At 48.4% G+C, this 22,286-nt stretch overlaps 1 protein-coding gene across 1 annotated transcript in view; it reads left to right on the top strand.

Moving 5' to 3' along the window:
- Positions 1-13,346: 13,346 nt before the first annotated feature.
- The window catches only part of LOC115473460 (probable ATP-dependent RNA helicase DDX5), a 39,369-nt gene continuing 30,429 nt past the window's right edge, over positions 13,347-22,286 (top strand). Inside the window, exon 1 of the mRNA XM_030208431.1 lies at positions 13,347-13,430. The gene's annotated coding sequence lies outside the window, so the exon portion shown is untranslated. The remainder of the gene's footprint in view (positions 13,431-22,286) is intronic.

Below are 22,286 nucleotides of genomic sequence, written 5' to 3'. Positions count from 1 at the left end.
CCATCCATGCAGAGATTGGTAGCCTAATGGTTATAATGGGCTGAGAACCTGGAGTTGCCGGTCCAAATCCCACTTCAGCTGAAAAAAAAAAGTATTTGAACCTGGTTACCCCTCTTTCCGCCCACTGCACTAACCATTAGGTTATTCAACTCTACATGGAGAACTATTGTCCTTAAAGATTGTACCATGACACTCCATACTTCCTGAAACTGTCAGAGGTTGGTATCCCTTGCTGGTTTTATATTCAGGGGGAGAGGTGGGACAGCAATTAATGGGATAAAAGGCAAGTCATCTCCTTAAATGCCTCTGTTGAGTACATTTCTAGACTTTGCATGTCCAAGTTACAAAGTTCCATCTTTTTGGGCATAAATATGACAAAGGCCCTTACTTTACTCTATTTTATGTATTTTAAACATCTCCCCTAATCCTCATCTCCTGATATATACGATTTCATTTTATCAGTTAAAAGGTTTTTTGTTTTTGCTCATAAGGTTACATACGTGTTGCCATAGTCGGACAGAGGTTCAAGCCCAGAATCCTGTTTCCAGTAGTGGCCAATCCAGTTTGCAAGATCCTAGGACAGTAAAACAAGTTGTATGCTGTTTATGCAAGTCCATATTAATGATTCTTCTTTGCCATATTCTTGTCCAATGAATACCAGAGTTTAATTACACATTGAGTGAAGAAATACTTTCTCCAGTTCGAGGTAGCTCCTTTAGCACGACCATAGCCCCAGGGCCTTCCATTTTTCTCCATCAATCCTGCTAGTGAAGAATCTTGTCATGGAACTGTAATTCTAGTAGCTCCTTAGTGGCATAGACTTGGTTTATGTCTCAAAGCTGGTGTGGACCAACTACTAGCAAGTCCTAACTGAACAGGACTTGTGCCATCTCCATCCCTAGGTGCCTAACAGTCAAGTTCTAAGCAAGTTAGAGGTACTGGCTTCAAGAAAAGTATGTAGTAGAACAGTTTTTCTTTTACTTTTAAGTTTGGCCCATGTTGGATCCAAATAAGCTGCAGGAGAGCCACCACTGTCTTCCCCTCTGAGACTGCAATGCTTCTGATCAGTCTGTCAATGACATCTACCCCACCAGCCAACCTTCTAACATTTTATTGAAGGTAGCCTTTGAGGTGGGCATTTTCAAATGCTTTAGTAAAAAATGTCTTTCAAGCATGTGGCTATTACCTCCTACTTCCTTGCTGTAGAGGCTGCCTGAATTTTGGATTTGGTACTGAACCTAGCCCTGCCTCCCTTGTACAGGCCCTGATGCTGTTTGGGGCATGAACATACAGCATTCTTCCTGCCCCCTGTGCTCTAAAAATGGTGGTTGCAATTTCCTGCAGTGAGCTCATAAGACTACTAGGGGCAACTGGCTACTGGCATTTTGGAACTGGATATGGCCTGAGCTGCTCCATGGGTGCATATATTATAACATTCCTATAATCCTGGATAACGTCAAATATTTCCTGCTAGAACCAGGGTCACATATATACAAATTTGTGAAATATGCACAAAACAGTCCCTGGCTTATCACACATCGAAGTTCCCTTGCTATCAAACAATTACAAAAAGCAATTTTTCATCAAGTGTAGTTCTGGTAAACCATTCCACAAGTGTGCACCTTCAAAATAAAAAAAATTTTGGATCTAATATCTTCAAAAGCAGCAACTTCCTCAGTGACCCTCCAGACCGGTCAAGACGTGTGGGTTATGCTCGCCTACCAGCAGAGGGAGACTGAGAACACTAACTTCAAACTATGTACATATAACCTGTGCCCATCCCACAAAAACCAGTATTTTCTCAGTCTCAGCAGAGGGTAGACAGGCAGCCTATGCAGCTTGTCCGGTCTGGTAGGAGTCGGGGAGCAATTGAGAGTTTTAGGTTGGTCTATTGATCGTTTCTGAGAAGCATCCCCCTGTGCCTGGACTACTCTGTGCTGGGGCTTGGTGGATCCGGTGGGGCCTGCCATTGTCCCCTTTGGGGTGTCACACCCGGGTGGCCGGGTCCCTCCCCCTAGCTGGCTCTCCCGTTTGGGCAGCTTTCTGCCTCGGCTGCAGTTCTTATATTGCAGCATTGAGTGCCAGGGATTTGATAGCAGCAGCAGGGCTCAAATTGTGCTGCAATAAAGTTTAAAAAAAAAAAACCCAGACGGTGTGGAGAGCTGTGCAGCTGCACTCCGGAGTGCCGGAGCTGGTCAGCCGTTCTAGGTGAGCTGTGAGTGGCTTGTTTTGGGTGAGTTCCCTTTGCCTTTGATCGAGGATGTCCGCGAAAGCCGCTCCGCTGTCGTTTTTGCGCACGTCGGGGGGGGTCGACGCGATTGGCGGTTCCTGCCGCTTCTGTGGGGAACCGAAGGCTGTCCGCTCAGCGGCAGAGCTTCCCGCGCCGGCCTTGCAGGAGGTTGCAGGGGCTCCAGCTAGCGGTTCAGTGGCGGTCCCGATTTTGGCGGGCTTGGATTCGGCCCTGAGAGTCCCTGACTTAGTCGGAGGACCTCAGGGCAGCCCGGTGGCTGGTGTTTCTGGAGGGGACGTTTCGGGAAGGATGGGTTTCCCCCTGGAATTTGGTCCTTATTTCAGGCCTGGCAGGTGGGACCGTCGTGCACGGAGCCCCTTAGTCTGGGGATGGGGGGCACGAGCGCTAAGAGGCGGAGGACTTGGACTGTTTTTTTCCGGAGTCAGAGGGCGACTTTAGTCCCCTGGAAGAGGAGGGAGGGGTCCTTGTCTGGGCCAGATAGACAGTGCCCGGGGAGGACTCTTCGGTGGTCCGCATTTTTCACAGGAAGGAGTTGGCGGATTTTATTGAGCAGGTGTCTGCTACGCTCCAATTTGATCCAGCTCCATCCGAAAACCAGGACCCGCTCGTTAAGGGGATCAGAAGGGTTTCTCGTACGTTTCCTATGAATGCGGGCCTTAGATGGTAACGCAGGAATGGCTCTCGCCGGAGGCGCCGTGTAGAGTGGCACGGGCCATGGCTAAGCTCTATCCCCTTCCACAGGAGGATAGAGATTCTTTAAAGCCTCCGACCGTGGATGTCGTAGTGACGGTGGTGACTAAGGCTACGGCAATTCCTGTGGATGGAGGGGCTGCCTTGCGGGACCCTCAGGACAGGAAATTGGAGACATTTCTGAAGCGAAGTTTTGATTTATCGGCGCTGGCTTTGCAAGCATTGGTTTGTGGAGGTCTGGTGGCTCGAGCATGTTTCCACTGGGCTGAGCGGCTGCTAGATACTCCGCAGGTTGATAGAGCTGCCTTAGTGCAGGATTTGACAAAGTTGGGAGCAGGGGTCGTTTTTTTCAGAGAACCCAGTCCTTTCGTGGTGGCCACCGGGGGGGGGGGGCAAGATGCCTCTTCGGGAGCGGCCGGCACGTCCTGTGTGTCGCAATGATGGTTTGGGGGTCCAGCCTCTGGTTCGCGTGGGGGCTCATTTACGCTTTTTACCAGAGGTGGGCCCAAATCACGTCAGACCAGTGGGTGCTGCAGATAGTGCAAGACGGGTACGCGCTTGATTTCGACGGTCCTCTGATTTCTTTCTCGTCTCTCCCTGTCACTCAAGGTGCAAGGTAAGGGCAGTGCGAGACACTGTCTGGTCGGTTCATCCGTATCTCGACTGCTTAATTTGAGCCAAAACAGTCGGAGAGCGAGGAGGCTACTGCCCGGGTGGTGACCTTTTTGCAATCGCTGGGTTGGGTTGTCAATCTGGCCAAGAGTCACCTAGTTCTGTCACAGTCTCTAGAATATCTGGGAGTCCGTTTCGACACGAGAGGCCGGGTGTTTTTGACAGCTGCTCGCATTTCCAAACTGCAGGTTCAGATCTGTCAGCTCCGAGCTCAGAGGGCGCCTGCAGCGCCGGGAGTATCTTCAGGTGTTAGGTCTGATGGCTGTGTCTATAGAGGTACTACCTTGGGCCAGGGCCCACATGAGACAGTTGCAGGGTGCGGCGTTGACTCGTTGGTCCCTTCAGTCCCAGTGTTTGGAGGAGAGGCTAGCGCTTACGGAGATTGTTCGGCGCAGCCTCCGCTGGGGGCTCCACACTCCGAATCTAGCGAGGGATATGCCGTTAGAGGTGCCAAATTGGGTGGTACTGACAACGGATGCGAGTCTGTTAGGCTGGGGGGCACATTGTCTAGGGCAGGTGGCCCAAGGGCACTGGACGTCGGAAGAAGCGTCATGGTCCATCAACCACCTGGAGACTCGAGCAATTCGGTTGGCTCTTCGGTCCTTCCAGAGTCTGCTAGAGGGCAAGGCGGTCAGAGTTCTTTCAGACAATGCCACGGCTGTCGCTTATGTAAATCGGCACGGGGGGACGAAGAGCCCAGGATTAGCTGTAGAGGCGGCGGAGTTGCAGGGCTGGGCAGAGGCTCATCTTCAGGTTCTTTCGGCAGGCCACGTAGAAGGAGTGGACAATGTGAGCAAGGATTATCTGAGCAGGCACATGTTGGATCCCGGAGAGTGGGCTCTCCATACCTCCGTGTTCGAGCGGATAGTGTTGCAGTGGGGTTGGCCGGTGTTGGATCTCATGGCGTCGGCCAACAATGCTCAGGTCGCTCGGTTCTTCAGTCGTCGAAGAGATGCTTGAGCCGAGGGTCTCGACGCGTTGGTACTGCCATGGCCGACTCAGCAGTTTCTCTAAGTGTTTCCGCCGTGGTCGTGTGGTGCAGCGGATCTGTCGTCATCCCGGCTTAGTGATTCTGATAGCGCCCAATTGGCCTCGTCGGCCATGGTACGGAGACCTGATGCGTTTGCTAGTGCAGGATCCGTTTCCCCTGGGGCCTCGGGTGAGACTGGTGCAGGGGCCGATCGAGATGGCCGACCCCTCTCCATTCTTGCTTACGGCTTGGCTCTTGAAAGGCACAGATTGATAAAGAAGGGTTTCTCGGCCAGGGTAATTGATACGATGTTGCGGTCGCGTAAGAAGTCCACGTCGTTGGCTTATGTGCGGGTGTGGTGCATCTTTGAGAATTGGTGTCAAGAACGGAATTTTGTCCCTTTGCGGGCTTCGGTGATGGAGGTTTTGGAGTTTTTTGCAGGATGGTTTGGACAGGGGGCTCTCGCTTTCTTCCCTGAAGGTGCAGGTTTCCGCTTTGTCTTGTTTCAGAGGTAAGATTCGAGGAGTCTCCTTGGCAGCTTCTCCGGACGTAGGGCGGTTCCTGAGGGCAGTGAAGTTGATTCGGCCGCCCCATCCATCGTCCGATGTTGCCGCCTTGGGATTTGAATTTGGTCTTGGAGACTTTGGTGGGTCCTCTGTTTGAACCATTGGTGTCCATCACATGTAAGGATCTTACGTTGAAAACTGTTTTTCTGGTGGCCATTGCTTCCGCTCGTAGAATTTCAGAGCTGCAAGCCTTTTCTTGTAGGGAGCCTTTTCTCTCCTTTGTGGTTTCGGCGTTCCATGTGAATCAAGTGATTTCGTTACCGGTGTTGGGGGATCGTTCGGAGGATATCTCTTAGCGTCGGTTGGCTAAGTTGGATGTTCGGCGCGCCTTGCGGTCCTATTTGAGCAGAACAAGAGAATTCCGGGCTTCGTATAGGTTGTTCGTTTTGTTTGGAGGTCCCAAGAAAGGTGCTGCGGCCTCCAAGGGGACTCTGGCTAGGTGGTTGAAGGAGGCTATTGCCTCGGCTTATTTGTTGAAGCGGCGACCGGTGCCCCCGTTACTTAAGACACATTCAACTCGGGGGGGGGGGGGGGGGGGGGTTTGCTGCTTCCTGGGCGGAGAGTAGTTTTGTTCCTTTGCACGATATTTGTAAGGCAGCGGCATGGTCGTCCATTCATTCCTTTGTGAAGTATTATAGGATTGATGTTCAGGCAAAAGAGGATGTGTGTTTTGGAGCGGCTGTGCTGTCTTCTGCTTTTCGAGGGTCCCACCCTTACGTTTCTACTGCTTTGGTACTTCCCACGCGTCTTGACCGGTCTGGAGGGTCGCTGAGGAAGGTGAAATTAGGCCTTACCTGCTAATTTTCTTTCCTCTAGACCCTCCAGACCGGTCAAGAGTCTGCCCTATTGATTTGCAGAGATATTGTTAGTATCAGAAGTATTTGAGCCGTGTTCTGCTATGACTATTCCTTTACTTTCAGTGGGCCGGAGAGTTTTCTTCGCCCATAATACTTTACAGAGCGGGGCGCTTGACGTTCCGTCTGTCTGAGCACACTGTTGGTGTTGGCTATTGGTTTTCCAGGTACAGGGGTTTCTAGATTCAGCGTTACTGTTGCAGGGGGTTTCTCTGCTTTGCTAAGTGTATACTGGCTTTTGTGGGATGGGCATAGGTTATATGTACATAGTTGGAAGTTAGTGTTCTCAGTCTCCCTCTGCTGGTAGGCAAGCATAACCCATGCGTCTTGACCGGTCTAGAGGAAAGAAAATGAGCAGGTAAGGCCTAATTTCACCTTGCTTGTAAGTGGGCCCTGGCAACACTAACTTTCCAGCAGACCTCAATGATCAAGATGCAGTAGCAAGAGGAATGGGGACCTTGCCATTAATAGCCCTAACAAAAAACAAAATCAAACGTAACCAGTGTAGATTTTGCAATGTTGAAGAGATGTTCAAACCTGGATAACCCAATAATAAGTCTAAGAATTACATTCTGAGCCACTTGTAGCAGTTTCAAAAAAATATGCTGGTAAACTCAAGAACAAAACATTGCAGTAATCAAATAATGGAATTATCAGAGACGGTAATACTATTCCAAAATTCTTATCAATGAGCAGCCCTTTTAATCTACGCAGGACCTTCAATTTAAAACCTTTTTCACCAGGCCCTTCACATGCGATTGAAAAGATAAAGTAGAATCCATAATCATACCTAGATATTTTACTGCTTGTTCAATGGGTACAATATCATTCCCAATAACAAAATTCAAAGGAAACAACTGAAGAATAAGAAAGCCCCAATACCTGACTTTTGGAGACATTCAATTTCAATCTGTAAACTGACACCCAGAATGTAAACAAATGTTCAGTAGCTCCAAAGTTTTATCCGATGTGGAACAGGTAAGAACATTTAATGTCACCTGTGTAGATTTTATAATTCAACCCCAGTCCTCCCAGCAAGCTACACAAAGCTTCCTTAGCATCCCTCCGGCCCGGCCCAGGATTGGACTGATGGGTTGTGCTCGCCTTCCAGCAGGTTGGAGGGATTAAAGGAAAGCAAATTAGCAGGTAAGGTCTAATTTCTCCATATATAGGTTAAACTGGACTGGAGGACAACACAGAGCCTTAAGGAATCCCAGCTTAATCCAAGTAGAGATGTCTTGTTCCTTTTCAACCCTGAAGGCTCTACAGCTTAAAAAAAAAAAAAAAAACCCACTTTTCCCTCTATCCCTAAGTCATCCAATCTTTGTATTAACAAATCATAATGAATCGTATCAAATGCTGGATATATCAAGGGTTACTAACAATCAATACCTGCTCTTATACCATCACAGATTGAAATCACCAATGTTTCAAGTATATTTGGAACGAAAGCCATATTGACAATCATCTAAAATCGGATTCTTGTCCAAATGGTTTTGCAAACAATAAACCACTAACCTCATTAATTAATTTGACATTTATACTCCACATTATCCTTTGTGAAACCCCCTATTAGGGCTTACTGAAAGAATAGAGCCCCTGTTAGAAGGTCACTGGGGGGAGAGGCTGGGAGGTCCCTGGGTGGGGGTAGGCCCAGTCGAAGGGGAGGTTTTAGAGAATAAAATGCAGCCAGATGGTGCAGAAGTGGAGTTGAGTGACAAGCTGGGTGAAGTTTAGGAGAATAAAAAGTGTTGCCTGTGGGAAAACAGGGTTCTTGGTTTTGTCTCTGGTTGTCTTCAAGACCCTGCCAAGAGACCAGAAAGAGGAGTCCCTGTTTTAATATCTGCAAACCCTTGGCTAGGAAAAAAAACAAAATGAGGATTTAGCTCTGGATAGGGGTCAAAGAGGACCAGAAGCAGGCAATGAGAGCTAGTTTGCAAGCGACGTGACATCACATCATTTTTGCAAAAACTTCACTGGTTACTAGTACAATACAGGGCTAAATTTAAATATGTCTGATCTTCAAGGCCCTCAAAGGAAATGGCTCTGAGTACCTGAATAATAGGATGATCCTCTACATACTGCCAAGGACACTAAGGTCCTCTCAAGGATATCACTAACCACACCCTCTCCAAAAGACATTACACAATGTGATACCCACAAGCAAGCCTTCTCTGGAGTAGCCCCCACACTCTGGAATGCACTGCCTGAAAGGCTCGGCTTAACAAAAGACTATCTACTTCAGGAAGCAGGTGAAAGCCTGGCTCTTCAACCAGGCCTTTAATGGAAGAACTAACTTATTAGTCTCACTCGCACAAAGAGTGACACAGGCAGCATATACTGTAGCAGGACATGTTTATCCACTCCTACCCTAGCTGAGATACCATCTCTCTGACTTTCTAATTCTTACTCTCTTACCTATCTATATGGTCCTTCTTTGCTTAAAATGTTCTATTACGTATTGTGTTGACATTGTAAGTAATATACTATCACAATTTTCCAATAGAGCTACAAGAGCCACAAAATAGAAACTTCACTTAACAAGCTGCCGTTCAATCTGTATAAACTTTGGACTTCAGAATTGCAGATAAGTTCCTAATGAACATATATAAACAAGTGGAGATTCACGAGTTTAAGGTGCCTTCCTTGATGGCTAAACCCTTTAACAAATTCATCATCATAGGCTCCTCTACCCCAACCAAATCCAACCACAGTGTAAAAACCTCCCATGATGGGAGAAAAACACTGTAACAAAAAAATGGAGGGTGTAGAGTTATCCAAAATTTACACACAATATCACAAGAATGAAGTCGCAGGTTATTACCAAACATATGCCCGCAAACGGACTGAAAAATACTTTTATATTTCAACAGTTTTTATTGAAAACAGTACAAACTTTTGTCAACAGCAAATATTTCGGGCATTACAACAACCAATAGCATTCTATCATATTCCAACACCAAGCAGCTCGGTCATACTGCTTTCAACGTGGTTTATTAAGTCTGTTATCCAACCCCCCACCAAACAACCCTAACCACTACCCCCTTTCCCAATCCCTCCTCTCCCAACAGATCACTACCCCAAACCCTCCCCGTCCCTCCCACCCTCTCCCCTCCCATGGAAAACTCTCACCCATCCAAAGGAGGAATTGTCCCAACATCCAGCTCTAACATAAAGTTCACAGCACATTAAGTACAAAGCTCTTACCCTTTGCTGATAAGCACTGCTAGAGAACCAAGCGTGTGCACAAGCCTGACCAAAAGTGAAAGCACACGCTGATGCCTGTTTTTCTGCGCTTAAATATGAGCCTTTCAAATGAAAGTCTCATTTAACAGCACAGACGAATCGCTGAATTTCCAAAATTTCTTCCTAAGGTTGTCTCCATTTTATTTAAATCAATCCGTAATACTTCCAGTATCCTGATGTTACCCATGGTTGTTTAAGAATCACCATAGAGTGAGTCACGGGTAACAGGTCATTAGAGGTGTGACTGGAGGACCCAGGAGGAGCTCAGAGATTATAAAAAGGAAACCTGTGGGAAGAGAATTGTCTCTGGTTCTGCCTCTTGACAGAGTAACTAGATCCTTGGTTACCCATTGCAATTAACCCACAGATTGAAGTTATAGACTGTGATCTGTTAGATTGCATCTGCCATTTGACGAGACAGAAACTGGGCGGATTGGGGAGTCTACTACTACTATTTAGCATTTCTATAGCGCTACAAGGCGTACGCAGCGCTGCACAAACATAGAAGAAAGACAGTCCCTGCTCAAAGAGCTTACAATCTAATAGACAAAAAAAAAAATAAAGTAGCAAACCAAATCAATTAATGTGAACGGGAAGGAAGAGAGGAGGGTAGGTGGAGGCGAGTGGTTACGAGTCAAAAGCAATGTTAAAGAGGTGGGCTTTCAGTCTAGATTTAAAGGTGGCCAAGGATGGGGAAAGACGTAGGGGCTCAGGAAGTTTATTCCAGGCGTAGGGTGCAGCGAGACAGAAGGCGCAAAGTCTGGAGTTGGCAGTAGTGGAGAAGGGAACAGATAAGAAGGATTTATCCATGGAGCGGAGTGCACGGGAAGGGGTGTAGGGAAGGATGAGTGTGGAGAGATACTGGGGAGCAGCAGAGTGAGTACATTTATAGGTTAGTAGAAGAAGTTTGAACAGGATGCGAAAACGGATAGGGAGCCAGTGAAGGGTCTTGAGGAGAGGAGTAGTATGAGTAAAGCGACTCTGGCGGAAGACGAGACGGGCAGCAGAGTTTTGAACCGACTGGAGGGGGGAGAGGTGACTAAGTGGGAGGCCAGCAAGAAGCAGATTGCAGTAATCTAAACGCGAGGTGACAAGGGTGTGGATGAGGGTTTTGGTAGAGTGCTCGGAAAGAAAGGGGCTTGTGCTGAGGTGGAGTGTGGTCTACCCCTGGCTGAGGTGAGACCTTTGGGGTGACAGCCGGAAGGGAGAAGACAGTTACACTGAGTCTAGCCTGATGGTATTGAAGTACTTGTAGTTAGCTTTGGGGAAGTTAAAAAGACTAGTGTCTATTGTGTATAAATATTTAAGGGGTAAACAGCTTATGCTGGTTTATGTGCTTATGGGAAAGTGATTTGGAAGAGGAACTAATGGGAGTTTGGAAATCTATATTTAAAGATACAGAAAGCATCCACCTGTGTTTTGATTAGGGGAAAATGCTTATAAAGTTCTTTTCTGTCTGGAATCTTACCCCTGCCAGATTGAAGACCATAAGTTCCATCTCTGGCCATTTTCAAATCTAAGCTAAAAGCCCACCTTTTTGATGCTGCTTTTAACTCCTGATCCTTATTCACGTATTTATTTATTGCATTTGTATCCCACATTTTCCCACCTCTTTGCAGGCTCAATGTGGCTTACAATACATCATGAATGGTGGAAATATATGAGAACCCTCATTTTATCATCCTCACTTTAATATTCCCTTATCTCTTATTTGTCCTGTTTGTCTGTCCTAATTAGATTGTAAGTTCTGTCGAGCAGGGACTGTCTCTTCATGTTCAAGTGTACAGCGCTGCATACATCTAGCAGCGCTACAGAAATGATAAGTATCAGTAGTAGTACTTCAGAATCTGTTCTGGACTCCTATTAGACTGCAGGACAGACATGAAGGTTGTGCTCATGTGTTAACCCAGTAATGTACTATTGCTGTGATCATCTTGAAAGTTACATCTGAACTGTATGAAACCATCAATTAAATAAATGTTCCAGTTACTTTCAATCTTCCGAGTGTCGTGTGGTTCCTAAGTAGATGAGGCTGACGAGGACCAGAGTGCGTGACTGCGGTGCCTCTCGAGCCCCGTCTAACCCGGGATAGCAGGACCGGGTTACACGCCCACCTTCTCATACCATAGGAGTCGACTCTGTGGTAGAGAGTTGCATGGGGACAGAAATCCTACCCATCCCCGCCCGTCCCTGCTGGAATCTTACCCGTCCCCACCCATCCCCGCTGGAATCTTACCCGTCCCCACCCATCCCCGCAAAAATTAAAACCATTCCAACCCGTCCCCGCAAGAATTTAACCCATCCCCACCCATCCCCGTAAAAATTTAATAGTACATAAAAGAAAGTTCCAGTCAGCTCCCTTTCTGGATTTGAGCCACAGCACTGTAGGCAAGGAAGGAATAGAAGTTGGAACTTGGAACACTCTGGTGCGCACATGTAAGATTTGTCTCTGATTCACTGGCAGTGTGTGCTGAGGATGAGTCCATTCACACCACATGCACGCGCCAGTAGGTCAGGTGACATCTGATTCTCGTGCCTGTGTCAGAGCTGAGGTCTGTGCACCAGCCTGGGAGCAAAGAGGATTAACAGTAACATAGTAAGTGACAACAAATAGACCTGAACGGTCCATCCACTCTGCCCAATAGTCACACTCATGATCAATTCATCATTAAATCAACGAGTGTGATATTATATACTTGATTATGGTCTTTCTTTCGTGTTTCTGGAACAAAGACCACAGGAGTCTATCTGGCCCCATCCTTATGTTCCAACTGCTGGAGTTGCCATCGAAGCCCACTCCAGCCTATTCATGTTCTCATTTGTGGGACACAGACCGTAAAAGTCTGTCCAGCACTGTCCTTATGTTCCAGCCACTGAAGTTGCTGTCTAAGCCCTTTCCAGCCCATCCTACACCAGATTGCCATGTATGAGACACAGACCATACAAGTCTGCCAGGTATCAGCTCTAGTTCATCACAGCCAGAGTCGCCATCTAAGTGTCACTTGACATATCCACACACATGCAGCCATTTAAGGTTAGCTTTTATATAACTTCCATTTTCTAATTAGAGATCCTCTGTGTTCATCCCACACCTTTTTGAATTCCGTCATCATTTGTGACTCTACCACCTCCTTAATGGAAGACTTTCCACATTTATGCTGTTAAAGCAAGGAAGAAGAGGAGGAAGAGACAGCACTCAAATAAATTGGTATTCGGTAGATGAGAGGCTGGTGCAGGTGCAGCTTACACTTCCACGAGAAGCCCACAGAACTGGTTCCATCCCCGCGGGAACCCCGCAGGAACTGCCTCCGTCCCCGCGGGAACCCCGCAGAACTGCTTCCATCCCCGCGGGAACCCCGCAGGAACTGCCTCCATTCCCGCGGGGACGGAAGCCGTGCAGCTCTCTACTCTGTGGGTGCTTGAGCACCCCCAATATTGAGTAAATTCCTTGTATGTGTCCAGGGAGGGGTTATTTCCACTGGGCTTAGCACCCCCAATAATTTTGAAAAGTTGGCTCCTATGGCTCATACTGATGTTAAGCAACGTCCAGCACTTACCATTTAACTGGCACATGCCCAGGCCGCCCACCTCAGTTGTTTCTTTGTCTACGGGAGCGGCATCTGTCTCAACCAGTCACCAAACATACTTTGTCGCAATGGATAGCGGCTTGCATCTTTTTTTTGTAACTTTTATCCTATCCTTATGTGTCCTTCTGTTTGCCCTTCCCTTCTCCTTTTTGGTCCTGTCTGTTTGTCCTGATTTAGATTGTAAGCTCTTTTGAGCAGGGACTGTCTTCTTCATGTTCAATTGTAAAGCGCTGTACGACTGGTAGCGCTATAGAAGTGATTTATAGCAGTAGTAATCGTTTTCGGACCGTTGCTTTTAAAAAGCGCATCTTCACAGAGTATCTCCCAACTCCCATACAGATTTTGTAAAGCAGCCACATGGCTAGCCTCCTCCCACACTTTTACGGAGTATTAACTACATCAATGCAGCAGCTTCTGTAGTTTCAGAAGACCTAGCTCAGTGTGCGCCGCTCAGCCGCTCGCGGCCCTCTGTTTTGACGCAACTTCCTGTTTCCGGCAAGCGGGAATGGAATGTTGTAGAGGTTGTTGTGTAGCTTCACGAGGCACCGGAGAAAAAAAAAAGAAAGCTGTGGAATTGCTGGTGGGCGACCTCAGGTATGAGTTTGGTCGGGGGAGGAGTGAGAGTGGCAGATCGTAGGGAGGGGAGGCCGATCCCCGAATGAGCGTGAGGATGGCTGCTGGGCGTGTGACTTGGTATCTTGGATTTACCTTTTGGAAGTAGTAGTAGTTATTAATGAACTCGAAGTCCTATGCAGATATCACATTTACATAATGTTAAACGGTGTAAGTATAAATTAGTGAAGTCTCAAAAGAGGAAGAGTAGATTTGGTCATAATAAAATGCAAAAGAGAGCGATTTGGATTAAACATTAGGAGGCATTTGGTAGATGGTTTCTGAAATGTGCCCCCAGTAAAGTCACACTGAGGCTCATTTTCAAAGCACTTAGCCTCCCAAAGTTCCATAGAAACCTATGGAACTTAGCCTCCCAAAGTGCTTTGAAAATATGCCTCTCAGTCTCCTAAACATATCCAGAGCCGGTGGTGGGAGGCGGGGCTAGTGGTTGGGAGGCGGGGCTAGTGCTAGGCAGACTGGATGGACAGTGCAGGTCTTTCTCTGTCGTCATCTACTATGAATAGATAGGGATGGGCTGGAGTGTAAATGTTAAGGGGCTTCGATGTTAGCTTCAGAACTTAGTACAAGAACAGTACTGGTCAGACTTCTACGGTCTGTGCCCTGAAAGGCAAGGACAAATCAAACTTGTTGGGCAGACTGGATGGACCGTACAGGTCTTTATCTGCCGTCATTCACTATGTTACTTTATGCAAATTTGCAAGAGACTTTTCTCCCCATCACATCCTTAACCATCAGGGCTTGTATTGGCCTTATAGAGCACATAGTTTGAAGGCACAGTGGGACTGGCAATTTGAACAATGGGAAACGGTTGGGGGCTGGAGTTCTGACTTTATGCGATAAATTGAGGACCTGTTGGTGAAGGAAGGTGAAGTTGTAGCTCAAAGAGTGAAAAGAGACGTTAGAATTAGGGCTGCATTTTGATTAAAATTTTAATTGTGAGGTCATTAAAGATATTTTGTTTATGTATTTTTCACACTGCAGCTTTTTGTGACACTGGGCAAGTCATTTAACCCTCCATTTCCCAGAGTCGCAGGGAGCTGCAGTGGGAGCCAAAATAAATAAATAACATTAGGGCTGTACCAAATATTTGTATTCGATTCTGCCCTAAATAGTGCCCCGAATACTTTATTCTTATTTGGCAAAATCGTGATTTAAATTCAAATACGAATAATCCAGGGCTCTACTGTGCTAAATCCTACTGAAATAAACATTTCATCTCTGATTTCACATTATTATTTGTTATGTTAAAGCTTCATGGCCATTATTTGTATTCATATTCAGCCAAATAATATTTTTCATTATTCATATTTGATTGAATAGTAAAATATGCTATTTGATACAGTTCTAAACAACATACAATTAATTAATTAATTGCAAATACACATTTTAATTAAAATGCAGCCCTAAAATTTTTAAAGAATAAAAAATATTGAAAAGACAAAAAATGTAAAATACAAACTGAAAAATTACAAATGAAAGAATCTGGTGTGGATGAGTAGCCTAGTGGGTTAGAGCACCACCAGGTGGCCAGTTCAAATCCTGCTGCTGCTCCTTGTGATCTTGGGCAAGTCATTTAACTCTCCATTGCGTCAGGTACAACATTAGATTGGGAGCCCTCCAGGAATAGAGAAATAGGTAGTGTACCTGAATGTAACTCAGCTTGAGCTATTACTGAAAAAGGTGTAAGCAAAATCTAAATAAATAAAACCAGCATGCAGAATAGCTATAAACAGTTTGCACAGCCTACTTCAGAAAAGTAATCCTAGTTAGAATTGCACACCTACCCCTAACATTTGGATTTATTTATTGGGCTTTATTAACTGCCTTTATGAAAGGTTTATGGTAGTTACACTTTTTTCTTTCATTGTGACTTTGATAAATTCACTGCACCTTCCTTTGTGCACTTGCAGATTGTGGGGAAAAAGCAGTGCGATTTTACATCATATTATATTTAATGTTTGATGGAATGATAGTCTGGTTTTCCTGTTTTTAGTAGCAGATTGTGGTGAGAGGGGATGGACATGGTCTTTTTCCTTGAGTCTAAGTGGCCAGGGAAGAAGGACAACATTTAAAACATTGTTCTGGGATGCCTCTCAGGTCTGTGATATATCACAGACTTAAAGGTTTATTCTCAAGCTATTGGGCTGATGCTCAAAACATAACACCGGCGCTAGAGGCGATTAATGCTGGTGTTAGCGCAGAATGCTCAGGGGGATCTAGCATGGGAGATAATATGCACATCAATGATTAGTTCAAATAGCATGCAAATATAGTCAAACAGATGTTAATGAGGTCATTTCCTATTCCCTTCCAATGCTCGGAGAACAGTGCACAAAACAAAGCCGCCCTAGGGTGTTAGAATAGTGAGAAATACTATCTTCATTTTTAAAAATCTGCTGGTTTTTATTTTAATTTGGAAGCAGAAGGAAGCCCATGCAAGCCCCTAAGTGCTGGTAGTGAGAGACAAATGTGTGCAAGTTGGAGCAAACCCCAAAGTGGTGCCTGTTTCCTGCACTTAAATATAAGCCTTCCAAGTTTAAAAAAAAAAAAAAAATTGAAATGCTTACATTTACATGTGTAGAAAATAGTCTCCAATGGGTGCTTCGCTTTGTGGTTTGCCTGGTGCATGCGCACCAAAGCTAAGCTTACTGCAAAACATTTCTGCGCATGTGCCAAGCACATCCCCCCCCCTTTGCTTTTGCTTTTACAGTGTGCATGTAATTTTAGTACAATTTCCTGTGAGCATTGGTGAGCTAGTTATCTGCGCTGTTCTGGCAGTATGGATTCTGCGCTATTGGCTTTACCACAGGAGTTCTGAGCATTGGCCCATAAGCTGCTATCAAACATTTATAAAGTTAGAATACTGGGTTAGTCTGGTGGCTCAGGAGGGATCATGTTTCAGTTCATAGCTCAATTCTTCTGTTTTACATCAGTTGGGGATGCGAAGGAGGCAGCATTCACAGCCCCTGGGAGGAAGAATCAGTCACAGAATAATGCTGACACCTAACAACAGGATTTTAGGCCTGTGGTTTGCAGGGTCCAGAAGGAGCTCTGGTGCACAATGCCACATAACGCCTGAGTGCTACCCTTAGCACCCACCTGGGATTAACCCTGTAGCCTCCTGGAGGGTCCTACCCAGTATTGCCCAGGTCCATCTGTGCACGTGCACCTACACTGGCATTCCCTCTACCACCTGCTGGGTCCCACTTGCCCCTGGGTGAGTCTCCCACCCACAAGTTATTTCCCCGGTGGTTTCTAGGGACATTGGGAGCCACAATCCTGCAGCCCCATAGTTCATAGAAAAACATTCACAGACCAAGAACACAAACTGCCAGGATTCTTAGTGAGTCCAGGACAACACAGCTAACAAACTAATAGGTTTATTATATTTAAAAAAAAAAAGGCAGAACAGTGAACGGTAAAAGTTTTAAAACAGGTAAAATAAGGGTTTAATGTTAAATCTAACTGAACACTTGTTACTACCTAAGTAGTACCTGGGGAGGTCAGGAAAAGAAACTGCTCACAGGAATTGAACAGGGTCTCGGTGCAGAGGTCTTCTTCCTCCACACTTCTGAGACTGGGAAGTTCTAGCACATTCTGGGCTAGGTCTTTGGCTTCAGGTTCAATCCGAGCACAGCATTAGCACTGAGGATGTCTGGCCAATGGCACTGCAGGATACTTTTCTCCTCAGGGTTTTCTTCTTTTCTTTGGGGAAGATCAGGTGACTCTCAGAGGGAGGAATGCTAGCTTTGGCCTAACCCCTGGTAAGCCTTTTCTTGGCTGGGAGGTGCCCAGCGATCCCACCAGCTACCTTCCAGGTGTTGTGGATGACTTGCAGCCCATCTGCATATCCTCACAATCTTCTCCAAGGTGACTTCCAGGCCCACACCGATCCTTCCAGGGCCTTCGCAACAGGTGCCAAAGCATTTTCTCTGTATTTTCTCCCAGTTACTACTTATATCTCCAGTACACTGTCTCTACTTTGTGCTGTCCCTTCCCAACCTTTCTCCATCTGAAACCACTGTATACTGCAAGGAACACATTGCCCACCTTCTGCTTTCATCATCTTACCATGTCTTTTGTCTTCTTCCTTATCAGCTCTCAACCTTCAACATTTCCTTTCTTCCATCCATTCAACCATTTCCATTATGAGTACATCTCTCCTTCGTCGCTGTCGTAATGCCTCTCCTACTCCTCTCCATACGTTCTTCTCCTTTTCCAGCTCTCCGTTGGCGATATAAATCCCAATCCTGGTCCTCCACATCAGCTCTCATCCTATTCGTGCAGATCACACCATGATGTCTCCAATCTAATTTCTGTTCCTCTCCTCCCCCCTTCTTCCCTGCCTTTCTCATGTGCTCTGTGGAACACCTACTCTGTCTGAAACAAACGCTTCCATATCATCAAGCTGATCAATCCATAGACTGGTGGGTTGTGTCCATCTACCAGCAGGTGGAGATAGAGAGCAAACTTTTGCCTCCCTATATGTGGTCATGTGCTGCCGGAAACTCCCCAGTATGTTCTCTATCTCAGCAGGTGGTGGTCACACACAGCAGCAGCTCTGGCTAGGCCTCCAAGCCTAATTTTTAGGTTTTGTTGAGTGCCTGGGGTTGAGGGCTCTTTTGAGCAAGTGCAAACCTGGTGGTGCCAGGTCCCTCCTTTTCTCCCCCCTCCCGCTGGCTCCGTTAAAAAAAAAAAAAAAAAATTTTGAACGTCTTTAAAGGCGTTTATCTCGACGTTTATTGAAGCGTCTATTGCAGCTACTCACTGGGACACCAGGTCGTTACAACTCGGAGCGGACAGCAGGTAATTTTTACCTTTTTATAGCGGGCAGGGGGTTCCCCGATTCTTCTCCTCGTGGCATATGGCGTCGGAGGGCGAGGGCGCAAAGGGTCGCTCCCCGGGTCGCTTGAGCGCTTCTAGAGGGGATGCGGGGGTCTTAAAGCCTGATTCGCCCTTGTTGGGTGACGGTTTCGTGACCGATGAATGTCCCGGTCCTTCCTCCGGCGTGGCGGTTTTTCCCGCCATAAACGCCCATCCCCCGCTCCTCGCCTCCGCCATCTTGGCCGGCCACGCGGCTCGGACGGCTTCTTCTTGGGCCGCCCTTGAGGTTGGAGACATTAATGCCATGAACGCCCTTAATTTGGGCGACGGCACAGAAGCGGCTAAAGTTAAGAGCCGTTCTTTCCGCGCGGCTCCTTCGCGGAGTTTCGCGCCGGACGCCATTTTGGATGCGCAGCATGTCTCTCCCCCGCTATTGAGAGCGCCGGTTGAGGGTGCGTCTAGGGCTGTTGCCCAGGCTGCGGAAGTGCACAGTTTGGGGGGTTTCTCCCCCGAGTTTGTTTTGCTGCTGCATCAGGCCTTCCTCATGCACAACGCTGCCCCTGCTCCCTCGTCTGGTAAAGAGGTTGAGGTTCCCAGAGGTAAACGCCCTCGGGTTGATTCCCAGGCCTTGGAGGAATTTGTCTCCTCCGATGTAGATGAGGGCAGCGTGTCTGAGGTCTCCCAACGGTCCTTTGCGGATTCCTTGGAGGAGACGGATCCCCGCTCGGATGGAGCGGATGACCCCTCTGCAGCGCGGCTTTTTAGCCCAGAGGATTTGCCCAACCTGTTGTTACAGGCCATGGACACTTTGAAGATTTCCTCTCCGGAGGACGTCTCTCCCTCAGCCCCTGTTGGCTCTGCCATTATGCTGGGGACGAAGCGCCCGCCTAGAACCTTCCACGTGCATGATGCCATGCACACCTTAATCTCGGCTCAATGGGATGTCCCAGAAGCGAGCCTTAAAGTGGCTAGGGCTATGTCCCGCCTCTATCCTTTGGCTGTGAGTGAACGTGAGGCCTATCTGTGGCCTACCGTGGATTCTTTGATCACTGCGGTGACTAAGAAAACGGCGTTGCCGGTGGAAGGTGGCACAGCCCTAAAGGACGCCCAAGACAGAAGATTGGAGGCGGCCTTAAGGTCGTCCTTTGAGGCGGCTGCTTTAAATTTGCAGGCCTCAGTTTGCGGCTCCTATGTGGCCAGGGCGTGCCTGACTATGGTACAGCGGGCTTCCCCCTCGGATCATTCCTTGAGGGCTGATTGGCCGGCCCTGGAATCGGGCTTAGCCTATTTGGCAGACTTGCTGTATGATGTCTTGAGAGCCTCAGCTAAAGGCATGGCTCAGACAGTCTCTGCGCGGCGGTGGCTTTGGCTGAAACATTGGTCTGCTGACCATGCCTCTAAATCCCGCCTGGCTAGATTGCCTTTAAAGGCAAGCTGCTCTTTGGGGTCGAGCTGGACAAAATCGTGACCGATCTCGGCACGTCTAAGGGCAAGAAGTTACCAGAGGTCAGGGCTCGGGCTAGTGCTCGTCCCGGTACCTCCAGAGGACGGTTTCGGAAGCCCGTCGGTACCGCCCGGGCAGGTCGGGTTTTTCTACCCCCTCTTCCTTTAAGAGGAATTTCTCCCCCAAGCAGCATTCCTTTCGCAGAGACCGCCGTCCCGGAGGTGCTCCCTCCGGTCCTCCCCCAGGGTCTCGTACCCAATGACGGGGTCTTGGTCCACGCCCCAGTGCAGATTGGAGGACGGCTGTCCTCGTTTCTGGGCGAGTGGACCGCAATAACTTCAGACGCGTGGGTGCTGGAAGTCATCAGAGACGGCTACAAACTAGAGTTCTGCCGACCCTTAAAAGACGGGTTTGTACTCTCTCCCTGCAAGTCTCCGGTCAAAGCTGTGGCAGTGCAGCAGACCTTGGACAATCTGATCCGCCTGGGCGCGGTCGTTCCGGTGCCAGAAAGTCAGCTTGGCAAGGGACGTTACTCCATTTACTTTGTGGTACCAAAGAAAGGAGGTTCTGTCCGGCCTATCCTCGACCTCAAAGGGGTCAATCGGGCCTTGAAAGTGCGGCACTTTCGCATGGAGACTCTCCGCTCTGTTATAGCGGTAGTGAAGGCAGGAGAGTTCCTGGCATCCTTGGACATCAAGGAAGCGTACCTACATATTCCCATCTGGCCTCCTCATCAACGCTTTCTGCGTTTTGCAGTCCTGGGACGACACTTCCAGTTCAGAGCCCTCCCTTTCGGGTTGGCTACTGCTCCGCGGACCTTTTCCAAAGTAATGGTGGTCATCGCGGCCTTCCTACGAAAGGAAGGGGTACAAGTCCATCCTTATCTGGACGACTGGTTGATCCGAGCCCCCTCTTATGCAGAGTGCGGCAAAGCTGTGGACCGGGTAGTTGCTCTTTTGAGCTCCCTGGGATGGATCATCAACTGGGAGAAGAGCCAGCTGCGCCCGACTCAGTCCCTGGAGTACCTGGGAGTTCGATTCGACACCCAAGTGGGCAGAGTGTTCCTGCCAGACAATCGGATTGTCAAACTTCAGGCTCAGGTGGACCAGTTCCTAGTAGCCTCTCCCCTTCGGGCTTGGGACTATGTGCAGCTGTTGGGCTCTATGACGGCCACGATGGAAGTTGTGCCCTGGGCCAGGGCTCATATGAGACCACTTCAACACTCTTTGCTGCAGCGCTGGACTCCGATGTCGGAGGATTATGCTGTGCGCCTTCCCTTGGACCCAGCAGTGCGCAAGGCGCTGAGCTGGTGGATGCAGACAGACAAGTTGTCTGCGGGAATGCCTCTGGTGACCCCAGAGTGGATTGTCGTCACGACGGACGCCTCGTTGTCGGGCTGGGGAGCCCACTGCTTGGGAAGGACAGCGCAGGGGCTCTGGTCTCCTGCAGAGGCAAAGTGGTCTATCAACCTCCTGGAACTCAGAGCCATTCGGTTGGCGCTTTTGGAGTTCATCCCGATACTGGTGTTGAAGCCTGTACGGGTCCTGTCGGACAATGCCACGGCTGTGGCCTATGTCAACCGCCAGGGAGGTACCAAGAGCGCCCCTCTAGCCAAGGAGGCTATGAATCTTTGCCAGTGGACGGAAGCGAACCTGGAGCAGCTTTCAGCGGCCCACATTGCCGGAGTCATGAATGTCAAGGCGGACTTTCTCAGTCGCCATACCTTGGAGCCCGGAGAGTGGCAGCTATCTGCTCAGGCGTTCTTGGACATCACGAAGCGCTGGGGCCAGCCGAGCCTAGATCTGATGGCGTCATCGGCCAATTGCCAAGTGCCGCGCTTTTTTCAGCAGAGGACGGGACCCTCGATCCCTGGGAGTAGATGCTCTTCTCCAACAGTGGCCGACACAAGAGCTTCTCTATGTGTTCCCGCCCTGGCCCATGTTGGGCAGGGTGCTAGACCGGGTGGCAAAGCATCCCGGCAGGGTAATCCTGGTGGGTCCGGATTGGCCCAGGCGTCCCTGGTATGCGGACTTGATCAGGCTCTCAGTCGACGATCCTCTGCGGCTGTCAGTGGAGCAGGGCCTGTTACATCAGGGTCCCGTGGTGATGGAGGATCCCTCCCCCTTTGGTCTTACGGCCTGGCTATTGAGCGGCAGCGTCTGAGGAAGAAGGGCTTCTCAGACAAGGTCATCGCCACTATGCTGAGAGCGAGGAAGCGCTCTACTTCTACTGCTTACGCCAGGGTTTGGCGTATCTTTGCAGCGTGGTGTGAAGCAGGCTCACTTTCTCCCTTCACTGCTCCAATTTCTTCAGTGTTGGCGTTCCTGCAAGAAGGTCTGGAGAAAGGCCTGTCGCTCAGTTCCCTTAAAGTCCAGGTAGCGGCTCTGGCTTGCTTCAGGGGCCGCCTGAAGGGTGCTTCCCTGGCTTCACAGCCAGATGTGGTGCGCTTTCTCAAGGGAGTTAATCACCTGCGCCCTCCTCTGCACTCAGTGGTGCCTGCGTGGAATCTCAACCTGGTACTAAGAGCATTGCAGAAGCCGCCTTTTGAA

The sequence above is a fragment of the Microcaecilia unicolor genome, chromosome 6, assembly GCF_901765095.1.
Source record: "Microcaecilia unicolor chromosome 6, aMicUni1.1, whole genome shotgun sequence".
NCBI classification, from domain to species: Eukaryota; Metazoa; Chordata; class Amphibia; order Gymnophiona; family Siphonopidae; genus Microcaecilia; species Microcaecilia unicolor.
The sequence above is the reverse complement of the archived record's forward strand: the minus strand, read 5'-3'. Positions and strand labels throughout refer to the sequence as shown.